The following is a 13,973-nucleotide window of genomic DNA, read 5'->3' as shown; positions in this document are numbered from 1 at the left end:
CACCAGCCACAGCAAGTAAGCCCTGAGTGACGGCTGCACCCAATTCTAGTGTTTTAATGCGAAGACATAGTTGCAATGGTGACAGCTGTTATCCTAACAGCTGTTTCAACTGCTCCTTGGCAGTTTTCATCAGAGGCAACATGCATAGGACACAGAGCCCACTTTTAAACCTGATAATTGCGCCAAAACAGTATGCAAATAAAGCATTCATGACATCACTAACATGTGGTAGCAGTCTTCACAATGAGTGACAGCAGGAGGCGTGGTCAGGTGCCGGGGGAGGGTTCCCTGGGGCGTGTCAGAGCAGGAGGCTTGACAGGCTCCGGGAGTCAGTGGAGTCCTAGGTAAGCATGGCAACTCTCACAGAGTGCGTGGTGTCAGTTGCGTTGCGTAGTGAGCATTGGAGGGGGAGTGAAGGGGCCGGATGCTTGGTGCTAGATTGTATCGCCAGCATGGTCGCTCAGTGTGGTGGGGCTCCCGCTTTCAATCAGGCTGCAATAATGAAATTGGACAAACTATACACCGTACAATAATTCAAGTGCAATTCAATCAGTTGTCATTGATAAAGTTGCTGTCGGCATCACTTATGTTGACTCAGCAGCGTAACAAGAAGAGGAATTAGAATAATGCATAGCAGCACACTCCCGCTGTCAGTCAGGCTGCAATATTGTAATTGGACACACTGTACACACCGCACAATAATTCAAATGTGATCCAATCAGTTGTCATTAATAATGTTGCTGTCGGCATCACTTATGTCGACTCAGCACCGTAACAACAAGAGGAATTAGAATAATGCATAACAGCACACTCCCGCTGTCAGTCAGGCTGCAATAATGGAATTGGACACACTATACACACCGCACAATAATTCAAATGCGATCAAATCAGTTGTCATTAACAATGTTGCTGTCGGCATCACTTATGTTGACTCAGCAGCGTAACAACAAGAGGAATTAAAATAATGCATGGCAGCATACTGAGAGGGGTTATTGTACATTAATCCAATCACGCACAACTGCATTTTAAGACATAATATGGGTCCACATAAAAATAGGGGGGAGAGACATAGGAACGGGTACATTGAGCAGTATACAGTATATTAGATGTAAATCCACGCATAGAGGCATGCTAGTCATATTCACAACAACCTGTCAAATATTCGGATATTGTAAAACATACTGTAATACGCTCACGGTGGCGCAAGCCATAGATCCACTCTGAGACGCACGGCGGCGTCACAGACAATACTCAATCAAGAAGATAGCATGCGGCGGCGCATCTTCAGACCCTTAGCACAAAGAGGTGCAAGGGGTTAAGTGTAATTCAGTCAAAAGTACAGTCAAAGAAAACATCCCACTTTAAAATCTTCTTTCAGACCACGAGGGGCTAGACAGTCAAGTCTAAATATCCAGGAAAGTTCCCTCTGGAGAAGCATCTTGTCCCTGTCCCCTCCTAGTGTCGGTGGAGGGATGTGGTCAAAGATTGTGCATCTCAGGTTTTTAATTGAATGTGATTTGGTGAGGAAATGTCTCCCTACAGGCACATTTTTCAAGTCACTTTGAATGGTGTTAGGGTTAGTGCTTTTTTTGATCGATGAGCGGTGTTGATTTAATCTCTCTTTCAGCATGCGGGTAGTTTTCCCCACATACACCATATTGCAAGGACACTAACGAGAGTATATAATTAACCTGCTGTTGCAATCCAGCTGAAATTTAATATTGAATTTGTCTCTATTTAAAGGGTTAGTAAATCTGGGCCCAATATTCAGGAATTGCCAATTGATACATCCCCCACATTTGAACGTGCCAACTTTTTGTTTTAACCAGCTCTGCTTGGGTGTAGAGATTGGATTGATGAAGGTGCTGACCAGGAGGTCCCTGAGGTTAGGTCCGCTTCGGTACGCAAACCTAGGTGGTGTGGCGAGTTCAGACGATAGGTTGGGATTGCTCGAGATAAGGTGCCAGTGTTCAAGCACTTTATCACGGATGTTTTTGGAAGCCACTGTGTAAGTGCTTACAAAATGTAATCTATCGTCTCTAGTGTCACCAACAGTCTCTTTGGGTCGCAGTAGGTCTTCTCTGTTAAGTTGAGAAATCTTGGTCATTGCTTCATTCACCTCTCTTCTGCTGTAGCCTCTGTCGAGAAACTTTGTCTTTATGGTCTCCAGGGATTCTCTGGTGGTGTCAGGGTCCGAGGGGATGTGTACAACTCTGAGGAGTTAGGAGAAGGGGAGTCCTCTTTTGAGTGGCTCCGGGTGGAAGCTTGATGCTTGAACAGAAGAGTATTCTTATCTTTTGGTTGTCAGTAGACCATTATTGAGCAAGATTGTGACATCAAGGTAATTGATGCAAACTTCACTGAAGTTAGAGGTAAATCTAATGGTACCAGGGATCCTGTTTAAGTAAGTAATAAATTCCTGGAGCTTCTCCTAGTCCCCGGTCCAAATGAAGAATAAGTCGTCAATGAATCTGACGTAGAGGGCGATATCACTGCATGCATAGTGTTGCCACTAATATGCTCTTCTTCAAAGGCCGCCATGACAAGGTTGGCATAGGATGGGGCCATACTAGACCCCATGGCGGTGCCCTGGCTTTGCAGACAGAAACGCCCCTTAAAAAGAAAATAATTTCGAGTAAGTCTCAATTAGCAACAGGAGAAATTCAACAGGTGGTCCCTCACAGACTTCACTCTTGAGAAGCGCATCACGACGGGGGCTTATACCCAGTGTATGGGGAATGTTAGTGTACAGCCTTGTCACAAGCAATGCCCCCTCAGGTACATGTCGTATTCCTTGAATCTTGCGTAAAAAGTTGCTGGTGTCCGAGATGTAGCTTTTGGTGCTTTTGACAACCGGCTGTAAGAAAAAAACAACGATTTGGGACAATGGCTGGCAAAGCCACCCCCTTGCCGAAATTATTGGCCATCCTGGGGGAGTACACAAAGATTTGTGAACTTTAGGTAAAGTATACAAAAATGGAATTTTTGGATGACTCTGCGTGAGGAATTTGGCAGTTTCATCACTGATGAATTGGTTGGCACAGCCAAGTGTGATGATTTGGTCAATTGATCTCTTGAACTTCCAAGTTGGGTCGAAGTCCATCTTCTCATAGCAGGTGGAGTCAGAAAGTTGTGCAGTAGCTTCAGCCAGGTAATAAGCCTGAGTGAGGAGGACAATGCCTTCCCCTTCATCAGCTGGTCTGATTATAAGGTCAATATCATTAGCAAGGCTTTGTATAGCCATTTTTTCTTCTTTGGAGATGTTGTGAAAGAATACCTTCTGTTTAGCAATGAAGGGGTTATTATCCCTTTTGAGGACCCTGGAGAACGTACTGATTGAAGGGTTGGTATTTGGAGGATCAAATGTACTCTAATTCCTTAGTGGCATTTGTTATGTGTTGAGGATAGGCTCGGTATCTTTGTTGGAGGGGAATTTGATGAAATGATCCCTCAGGCGTAATTGTCTACCAAGTCTGTACATATCTATCTGCCACTTGAAGAGGTTCTGGGTTAGTGTTGGGACAAAAGATAATCCTCGATTGAGGAGTGAGGTTTCCGCTGGGGTAAGCTCGTATTTGGATAAGTTGAACACCACGTTCCCACAGTTTACTTGGGGTATTTCTTTCTTCCTCCTCTTTCTCCCACCTCTGCGGGTGGGTAAAAGAGGTTTTTTGGCGGTCTTCTATTGCGATCACCTCTGGCCAAGTATGATGTGCTGCGGTAATCCGGAGCAATCGTCTCAGAGTCGCTGGCCGATGTTTGAGATTGCGAATCAATATCAGTAAATTGAACTTGCGGTCTTCTTCCAGTCCCTCTGAGCTGCTGAGGGCAGAATCTCCTGGGTTCAATCCTAGAGAACCAGGGGTACAAGCGATTCTCCTTGCAATCCTGTCTGACGAGTTTATATTTTTGTTTCTTGAATCTAAGTAGATTCTCTTTAAAGGTGTCAATTTCCTTGTCCAATTTGGTCAGGAGGTTGTTCTTAGGGGTCTGTAGTAACCTGAATTGGTCTGTACTCTGCAGGTCGGCAATCTCTGTTTTGATCGTTTGCAAATAAGCTCCAGTCTGTTCTATAAACAGCAGCATTAAATCTTGCGAGCACTTGTTGAGAATATTGCACCATTTGGTACAAAAGTCATTATTGTGCCTGCCAAGTGTGGGCTGGTTGTAGATCCTGAATCCCCGGGGAAAAAGTGCTTCCTTGAAATTTTGTGATAAAGTTTGTCCGTGAAGCAGCAACTCTATCTCTCTCTTCCTTAGTTTAAGCAAATCACCATATACTTCTTCAGGGGTGTCCTTGTGGAAGGCCAGTTCATCTGTATCTGTAAATAGAATCTGCTCTGCATCTGCAGCACTAAATTGAATTGTTGCTTCAGTGTCATTGGTATCAGTATGAGACATTTGTAGTGACAGTAAGTGAAAGAAAAAATTACTGGCAAACGTAACTGCTACCTAAGCAAAAGTTTGTGTGGATGTCACAAGCCTGTACACTAACATTCCCCATACACTGGGTATAAGCACCTGTCGTGATGCGCTTCTCAATAGTGAAGTCTATGAGGGACCACCTGTTGAATTTCTCCTGTTGCTAATTGAGACTATACTTACTCGAAATTATTTTCTTTTTGAGGGGCGTTTCTATCTGCAAAGCCAAAGCATAACCATGGGGTCTAATATGGCGCCATCCTATGCCAACCTTGTCATGGTGGCCTTTGAAGAAGAGCATATTAGTGGCAACACTATGTACGGCAGTGAAATCGACCTCTACGTCAGATTCATTGATGACTTATTCTTCATTTGGACCGGGGGCGAGGAGAAGCTCCTGGAATTTATTACTTACTTGAACAGGATCCCTGGTACCATTAGATTTACCTCTAACTTCAGTGAAGTTTGCATGAATTACCTTGATGTCACAATCTTGCTAGAAAATGGTCTACTGACAACCAAAATCTACTAAGAGTCAGATAATAATACTATTCTGTTGGCATCAAGCTTGCACCGGGAGCCACTCAAAAGAGGACTCCCCTTCTCCCAACTCAGAGTTGTACGCATCACCTCTGACCCTGATACCACCAGAGAAGCCCTGGAGACCATGAAGACAAAGTTTCTCGACAGAGGCTACAGCAGAAGAGAGGTGAATACAGCAATGACCCAGATTTCTCAACTTAACAGAGAAGACCTACTGTGACCCAAAGAGACTGTTGGTGACACTAGAGACAATAGATGAAATTTTGTAAGCACTTACACAGTGGCTTCCATACACATCCGTGATAAAGTGCTTGAACAATGGCACCTTATCGCGAATGATCCCACCCTATCGTCTGAATTCGCCACACCACCTAGGTTTGCATACCAAAGAGGACCTAACCTCAGGGACCTCCTGGTCAACACCTTCATCAATCCAATCTCTACACCCAAGCAGAGCTGGTTAAAACAAAAAGTTGGCACGTTCAAATGTGGGGGATGTATCAATTGCCAATTCCTGAATATTGGGCCCAGATTTACTAACCCTTTAAATGGAGACAAATTCAATATAAAATTTCGGCTGGACTGCAACAGCAGGTTCATTATATACGCTCTTCAGTGTCCTTGCAATATGGTGTATGTGGGGAAAACTACCCACATGCTGAAAGAGAGATTAAATCAACACCGCTCATCGATCAAAAAAAGCACTAACCCTAACACCATTCAAAGTGACTTGAAAAATTTGCCTGTAGAGAGACATTTCCTCACCAAATCACATTCACTTAAAGACCTGAGATGCACAATCCTTGACCACATCCCTCCACTGAAACGAGGAGGGGACAGGGACAAGATGCTTCTCCAGAGGGAACTTTCCTGGATATTTAGACTTGACCGTCTAGCCCCTCGTGGTCTGAATGAAGATTTTAAAATGGGATGTTTTCTTTGACTGTACTTTTGACTGACTCACACTTAACCCCTTGCACGGCCGTGTGCTAAGAGTCTGATAATGCGCTGCCATGCGCTATCTTCTTGATTAAGTATTGTCTGTGACGCCGCCGTGCGTCTCAGAGTGGATCTATGGCTTGCACCACCGTGCACTTATTACAGTATGTTTTACAATATCCGAATATTTGACAGATTGTTGTGGATATTACTAGCACGCCTCTATGCGTGGATTTACATCTAATATACTGTATACTGCTCATTGTACCCGTTCCTATGTCTCTCTCCCCTATTTTTATGTGGACCCATATTATGTCTTAAAATGCAGTTGTGCGTGATTGGATTAATGTACAATAACCCCTCTCAGTGTGCTGCTATGCATTATTTTAAATTCTCTTGTTGTTATGCTGCTGAGTCGACATAAGTGATGCCGACAGCAACATTGTTAATGACAACTGATTGGATCGCATTTGAATTATTGTGCGGTGTGTATAGTATGTCCAATTCCATTATTGCAGCCTGACAGCTGGAGTGTGCTGCTATGCATTATTCTAATTCCTCTTGTTGTTACGCTGCTGAGTCTACATAAGTGATGCCGACAGCAACATTATTAATGACAACTGATTGGATCGCATTTGAATTATTGTGTGTCCAATTTCAATATTGCAGCCTGATTGACAGCGGGAGCCCCCACCCCACTGAGCAACCATGCCATCGATACGATCTCCGCATTCTCCGCATGCAATCTTCTGCCTCTGATGAAAACTGCCAAGGAGCAGTTGAAACAGCTGTCAGGATAACAGCTGTCACCATTGCAACTATGTCTTTGCATTCAAACACTATTTTTCTTTCACCAACTGCTGAGTGCTGGCTCCAATTTCTTTCCCTGAAGAGGTAAGTGTTTTTGTTTATTTTCTATGTGCCTTGCACCGGTTATACTTCCATCATCACTTGGAGTGCTTCACCTTTGAAAAACTGTAATATATATATATATATATATATACACACAGCGAGCGGTTTTGGCGGCACTCAGAGACGGTCACACGATTTCTTGTTGGTGAAACTTTAATCTACGTTTCGGGGTTCTAGACCCCTAGAAATCTATGGCAGATGCGGCCGAGTTGGGAGCATGAGGGATCACAGCAGGGATTGGAACTTCCTGCTGTGGTCTCTCCAACATACATTTGGGGTATACTTAATATTTGTAGCTAATTCACAAAAACACCCGTTTTAGCTTTAAATATTACATGATAAATGGGACCCTAAGAGTAGTCAGCTCCTCCTCATCATCCCAGGAAATTTAAATGAAAGTCTGTCTTTAGTACAATGTATGCCAGGCTCTGTGGTGATAAATCAATAAGTGGAAGTACCAGCTAAAGGGATCCCTGATACCTTTAGAGCCACTTGGGGCTTTTTCAAAGAGTGATGAACATCTGGACTGCTGCCCTTATATATCTAGCACTTTATTTGGGTTGTTAGTTGTATTGGTCAATATGAAATTACTAGAAAGGGTATTTAGGGGAGGTCGCACTGAGTATTCAGGACCAATTCTAAAAAAAAAATGTTTAGATATTTTTTGGGATAATAACTGACTACTGTTATAGAAGTGGTCTTCTATTTTAACATCATCTACCCAATATTGACCTTGTGCCTTAGATTGTATGTATGATGGTCAGTGGTGCACCCCCGAGTTATGTCAAGTATCTTGAAAAGAAAAAGGAGAAAAAAAGAAAGTTGGGTGGGGTTTACTCTAGAACCCAAAAAAAAGAAAGAAATGTATTGTATACGTATAAGGATTTATATAGTTTTATTTTTTATTTGATTTAATTTTTGGTGTGAACCTCCAGAGGCCTGAGTATGACTTTAGCTAAATAAATTGCCATTATTTGTGCGAATATTTTTCAAAATATTATAATATTAATAATAAAGGACTGGTATTTACCTATACATTACTTAAATAATTAATTGGCCATCATATATCCTTGACATCCATATACATCAATGTCAGGAGTGTTTCACTTAATTGGTTTGAGACAAGGATTTAATCATGGGTCAAAAAATCATAAAAAAGGACAAATAAAGTAAATACATTTTATCTACATATATATACGTGACATTTTCCTCTTATTCTCCCCTTATTATTTGTTTATTTTTTTTTATATAAATCTTTTTATTGAGGATTTTCAATAAACATAGACATGGGTAAAGAAAGTGAATGACCTTTGCTTTGCTCTTAGTATAATTAAGTGTACAAAGCTTCTAATCCGACTTTTAACAAATATCAAATAGGGTACTTATGTAATATCTGGGCTCCTGTTTTTCTTATGAGACCGCGTCCCCTCGCGGGGCTCGCTGCGCTCACCACGCTTCGGGCACGGTGGCTCTCTGCGCTCTCCACACTATATAATATCAACTCCATGCGTAGTTGGATAGTAGGGGTATGAAAAAATGGGGTGCGTTTAACATGGGAGCCCAGATAATACATAAGTACCTCAAATAGTAAGGTAGTAACATATACTTACACACATTTATAATATCTAGACAAGAGACAGGTACATAGGGGGGGGCGTTAAATGTGAAAGGCATAATGCTGCCTTGGCTTAGGTAAGGATCCTTTCGAGCAGAGCACACTCTAGTTTATCATTAACTATAAGTAGGCGAGAAAAATAATAATCAGTATCAGTGTTTTGTGTACTTTGGTGCATTAGAAAGGTGATATGGGTAAACGTGTGAATATCTTGTCATTAAGACATGCATACATAAATTATTGTAAATTTGGAAATGTAGAAATTTTGGGAATATGAAGCTCGGTCCCTCCAAAGGTTGCGGAAGTGTTCACGCTGGGAATATTATATGCCATAGTCTCCTCTTTTTATTTTTTTCCTTCTTTTCTTTTTTCTCTTTTTCTTTTTTTTCCCCTTGTTATTTACTATTTCAATTTATTTAGTTTATCTGAGAATGGTCTTTGCTTCTATATCTGTGGCAAGATGGAGAACAGAAGGGTGGACATGCCTTTAGCCACTCTTTTTTCCCAAAGAAGCTCTGAATGGTTTACTGTGAGTTGTCGTCCAATGAAAGAACAAAGGCGTCCCACTTATTATGGAAGGATTTAGTAGACGTTTCTCCTTTTAAAATTAGTTTTTTTTTATTCGAAGTATAACAGTTGTAAAAGTTTAGCTATCAATTCTCTTATAGTAGGCGCCGATTTTTTGATCCAATGGACCAGGATAGACTTTTTGGCTAAGGTCAATGTTATCACCAAAAAAGGGACACGCCTGGGTGTATGAGGGGATAGATTCCAAGAGTTGAAATCGAGAAACAAACACGCCTCAGGTGTGGGTGTTGCAGAGATCTCCAAAACCTGATTGACATAAGCAACAACCTTAGCCCAATACCTGCGTATTTTAGAGCACTCCCAGAAACAGTGAAAGTATTTTGAATTTATCATTTTGCATTTAGTGCACTCACCTGGATCAGTGCTTCCTGGGGTCATGAATTTACGCTGAGCCGGAGCAATGAAGGATCTATGTAGGGCCTTCAGGTGGGTTTCTTGCAGATAGGCAGATGTTAAATATCTGTTGCATCTGCCACAGTGGTCTATTATGGTTGGTGTTAAAATAACAGGTTCTGGAAGGTCTGCTTTCCATTTTAGTATAAGGTCTTGCGAAAGAGGTCTAGATTTATTTTTCGGGGGTAAAAAAATGTTTCAGTCTGTAGTCTGTGGTGTTTTGTGATCGGAGAATATTAGAAATATCGTGTGCCTCCTTGCCCATCATGGAGTCCACATCCAGAGTCTGGACATAGTGTCTTACTTGGAGATATAGATAGAAAGTGTTATTAGGGAGGGAGTATTTTGTCTGGAGATCTGCATATAATGCAATTTGGCCTCCTGCGTCGAATACCTTGCTTGCCAAGCTCCCCTTATTATTTTAATCTTCAATTATTGACTGTTTTTCTCATTTAGTTTTATTTTAGAACAATAGCAAACTATTATTGTTTGTCTTTGTATAATTGTGTATTGTGTATGGATGTCAAGGATATATGATGGTCAATTAATTATTTAAGTAATGTATAGTTAAATACCAGTCCTTTGTTATTAATATTATAATTTTTAGAAAAATATTCGCACAAATAAAGGCAATGTATTGAGGTAAATCCTCTAAAAATATAGATAAAAAACGTTTTTCTTTGTTATTTAGCTACAGTCATATATACAATAAATTTCTTCTTTTTGGGTTCTAGCGTGCACCCCACCCGAGTTTCTTTTTTTCTCTTTTTTCTTTTCAATATGAAATTACACAGGTGTCCATACTAATCGAAAACAGTGTCTCTCAAGGAGAGAATCATTCAACATGATATAAAGAACTAATTTATAAGTATAAATCTCAATTGATATTTTTATATATTATGCTATATTCTTTCCTAAAGAGATATCAGGTCAGTTATAACTTTACTTATATTAGAAAATGAGTTGTATTTAAATTAGGGATGTGCACCGGCCACTTTTCGTGTTTTGGGTTTTGAGTTCTGATAACCTTCAGGTATTGGGTTCTAATGGGTTTTGCCAAAACACCCCCTAAACGTTTTGGATTCTGAGGTTTTTTTAAAAAAAAATGGCTAAAATCGCAGAATTATTGTGTTATAAATGTTAAAAAATCTGCACAGGACAGTGTCCTCTCTTCTTTTTATTTGAATTTACCAATAAAAGTTACAATTTTAACAAATTGAAATATTCTATTCTTAGAATATTTATTCTCTTTGATGTGCATCCACTGTGCAATTCTTTTTTTCTTTAATGACTGTCCTGACCTTTTTTGCCTGGATAGCACCCCCCGCCTAATCATACCTAAGAAAGGCGACCTATAGAAAATCCCTAAAAATTACACAAGGGACATAGCCGAAGTGTGTGAGGCCCTCCAATCCCTCTCTCCCCTTTTTCCCTCATTAACTGTGGACCACCCTCATATCCTGGAAAAGTGAATGGAGGGCTTCATCCACAAGAGCGGCATGCTTTGCAGAATCGCAACGCTTTAGCTCCTCCTTCACTTTCTCCAGCTGCTTCTGCAACAGCCTGATCAGGGGAATCACCTGACTCAAGCTGGCAGTGTCGGAACTGACTTCACGTGTGGCAAGTCCAAACAGCTGGAGAACCTTGCACAACACAGAAATCAGCCTTCACTGTGCTTGAGTCAGGTGCAGCCCAGCTCCTCTGCCTATGTCGTAGGAGGCCGTGTAGGCTTGAATGGCCTTTTGCTGCTCCTCCATCCTCTGCAGCATATATAGGGTGGAGTTCCAGCGCATCACTACCTCTTGTTTAAGCTGATGGCAGGGTAGTTTGAGGAGTATTTGCTGCCGCTCCAGCCTTTGGCAGGCAGTGGCAGAATGCCGAAAGTGTCCGCAAAGCATCTCCTGCATGCTCCTGTCACTTCTGATGAAATGCTGCACCACCAAATTTATTATGTGGGCAAAACATGGCACGTGCTGGAAATTGCCCATGTGTACTGCCCGCACAATGTTACTGGAGTTGTCTGACACCACAAATCCCTAGGAGAGTCTAAGGGGGGTAAGCCACTGGGAGATGATTTCCCTCAGTTTCTCTAAGAGGTTCTCGGCGTTGTGCCTCTTCCTGAAACCGGTGATACACAGCGTAGCCTGCCTTGGAAGGAGCTGGGGTGCAGGAGATGCTGCTGCTGCAGAAGGCAATGTATCTACCCAGTGGGCTGTCACAGTAATATAGTCCTTAGTTTGCCCTGATTTACTTGTCCACATGTCCGTAGTTAAGTGGACAGTGGGAACAGCCGCGTTTTTCAGGGCACTGAGGACACTTTTTCTGACGTCCCTGTACATCCCGGGTATCGCCTGCCTAGTGAAGTGGAATCTAGATGGGATTTGGTACCGGGGACACAATACCTCCATCAACCGTCTAAATCCCACTCCATTGGTGGCAGACACCGGATGCTCGTCTAAAACCAACATAGCTGTCAAGGCCGCAGTTATCCGCTTTGCCATAGGATGACTACTGTCGTATTTTGTCCTCATGGCAAACGACTGTTGGACAGTCAATTGCTTAGTGAAAGACGTAGCGGTCTTACGACTTCCCCTCTGGGATGATGACCGTCTCCCAGCAGCGGCAGCAGTAGGCGTGGCGCTGCAGGATACTCCGGAGGAATCTCAGAGAGAAGAGGAGTCAGTCATGTTGGTGCCATGACCTGCAGGACTCCCCCCGATCCTGATCATGGAGGAATTTGACGAGGAGGGAGTTGGTGGTGTGCTTTTCAGGCGCTTGGCTTCAACAGGGGGACCAAACGATTTAGGTGTCCCTGGACTACTAGGCACAGTTCCTGAACTAAACACTGATGTATGAGGGGTCTTCAGGTAAAGTATAAGAGAGGATGTCCCTAGGTGGGCAAGATCCTTACCCCTGCTTATTGGAGCTTTACATAAGCTACATATGGCAATACATATTTTGTCCTTATTCAGATAAAAAAAAAAATCCAGGCCGTAGATGTGGATTTATTGGTATTCTGCCCAGGCATGACGATAGCTTTTTGATCCCATGGACAACAACTGTTTCCCCCCCTGGTGCCTCATTCCCCCCTGGTGCCTCATTTAAGTGAATCATGTCAGCATCCTCCTCGTCAACTTACTCCTCAGCACCAGTTACATCAATATCCTCCCCCTGGTGTACAACATCACCTTCATTATTTAAATCTGGAACTAGACTGTGGGTGATCCTTCCAGCATATGCAGAGGGTGTACTGCAAATGGTGGAAGGAGCCACCTCTTCACGTGCAGTGATGGGAAGGTCCAGCATCACAACCACTGACACCCTTGGGCTCTCCTTGGGGATTTGTGATATTTCTTTAGAAGGCAGAGTTTTTTGCTGTGTTTTTGTCGGTGTCAGCTTAACTCTCTTAAATTTACTATAGGGCGGGGGGAGAGGAGGATGACTTTGATTGTCATGTGAAGCTGAACCACTAGTCATGCACTTAGGCCATGGCCTTAGCCGTTCCTTGCCACTCTGTGTCGTAAATGGCATATTGGCAAGTTTACATTTCTCTTTCAACGATTAAATTTAATTTTTCAAATCCTTTTACCGAACTTTGTGTTCGATTTTACATGCCCTCTGCTTTGACACTGGACATCGGCCTTGGAAGACAACATTGATGGCTTTTCATGGTCTATGTTATCATGACAAGTGGCAGCAGCTTCAGAACTACAAGAAAGCGGCTCTTCAGCTTTCCCTATTTTTTTATCCTCCATATTTTGGATCTCCATTATTTTTGTGAAGTTATGCCACAGGACATTATAAGGAGAATTATATACTGCGAAATGTACTGGTAGCCAGTGACTACAGCAAACTGGAATTATAAAATACTGTGTTAGGCACTGGTAGCCAGTGACAACAGCCGACTGGAATTATAAAATACTGCGTTAGGTACTGGTCGCCAGGGGCAACAGCAAACTGGAATCATATACTGCGTTAGGTACCGGTAGCCAGTGACAACAGCCAAATAGTGCATTAGGTACTGGTAGCCACTAGCCAGTGGCAACAGCCGACTGGAATTATAAAATACTGCGTTAGGTACTGGTAGCCAGTGACAACAGCTGACTGGAATTATAAAATACTGCGTTAGGTACTGGTCACCAGGGGCAACAGCAAACTGGAATTATAAAATACTGTGTTAGATACTGGTAGCCACTAGCCAGTGGCAACAGCTGACTAGAATTATAAAATACTGCGTTAGGTACTGGTCGCCAGGAGCAACAGCAAACTGGAATCATATACTGCGTTAGGTACTGGTAGCCAGTGACAACAGCCGAATAGTGCATTAGGTACTGGTAGCCACTAGCCAGTGGCAACAGCCGACTGGAATTATAAAATACTGCGTTAGGTACTGGTAGCCAGTGACAACAGCTGACTGGAATTATAAAATACTGCGTTAGGTACTGGTCGCCAGGAGCAACAGCAAACTGGAATTATATAATGCGATAGGTACGGGTAGCCAGTGACAACAGCCGACTGGAATTAAAAAATAGTGCATTAGGTACTGGTAGCCACTAGACAG

The sequence above is a fragment of the Crinia signifera genome, chromosome 11 (genome assembly GCF_055691185.1).
Source record: "Crinia signifera chromosome 11, ASM5569118v1, whole genome shotgun sequence".
NCBI lineage: Eukaryota > Metazoa > Chordata > Amphibia > Anura > Myobatrachidae > Crinia > Crinia signifera.
Note: the sequence above shows the minus strand (reverse complement) of the source record.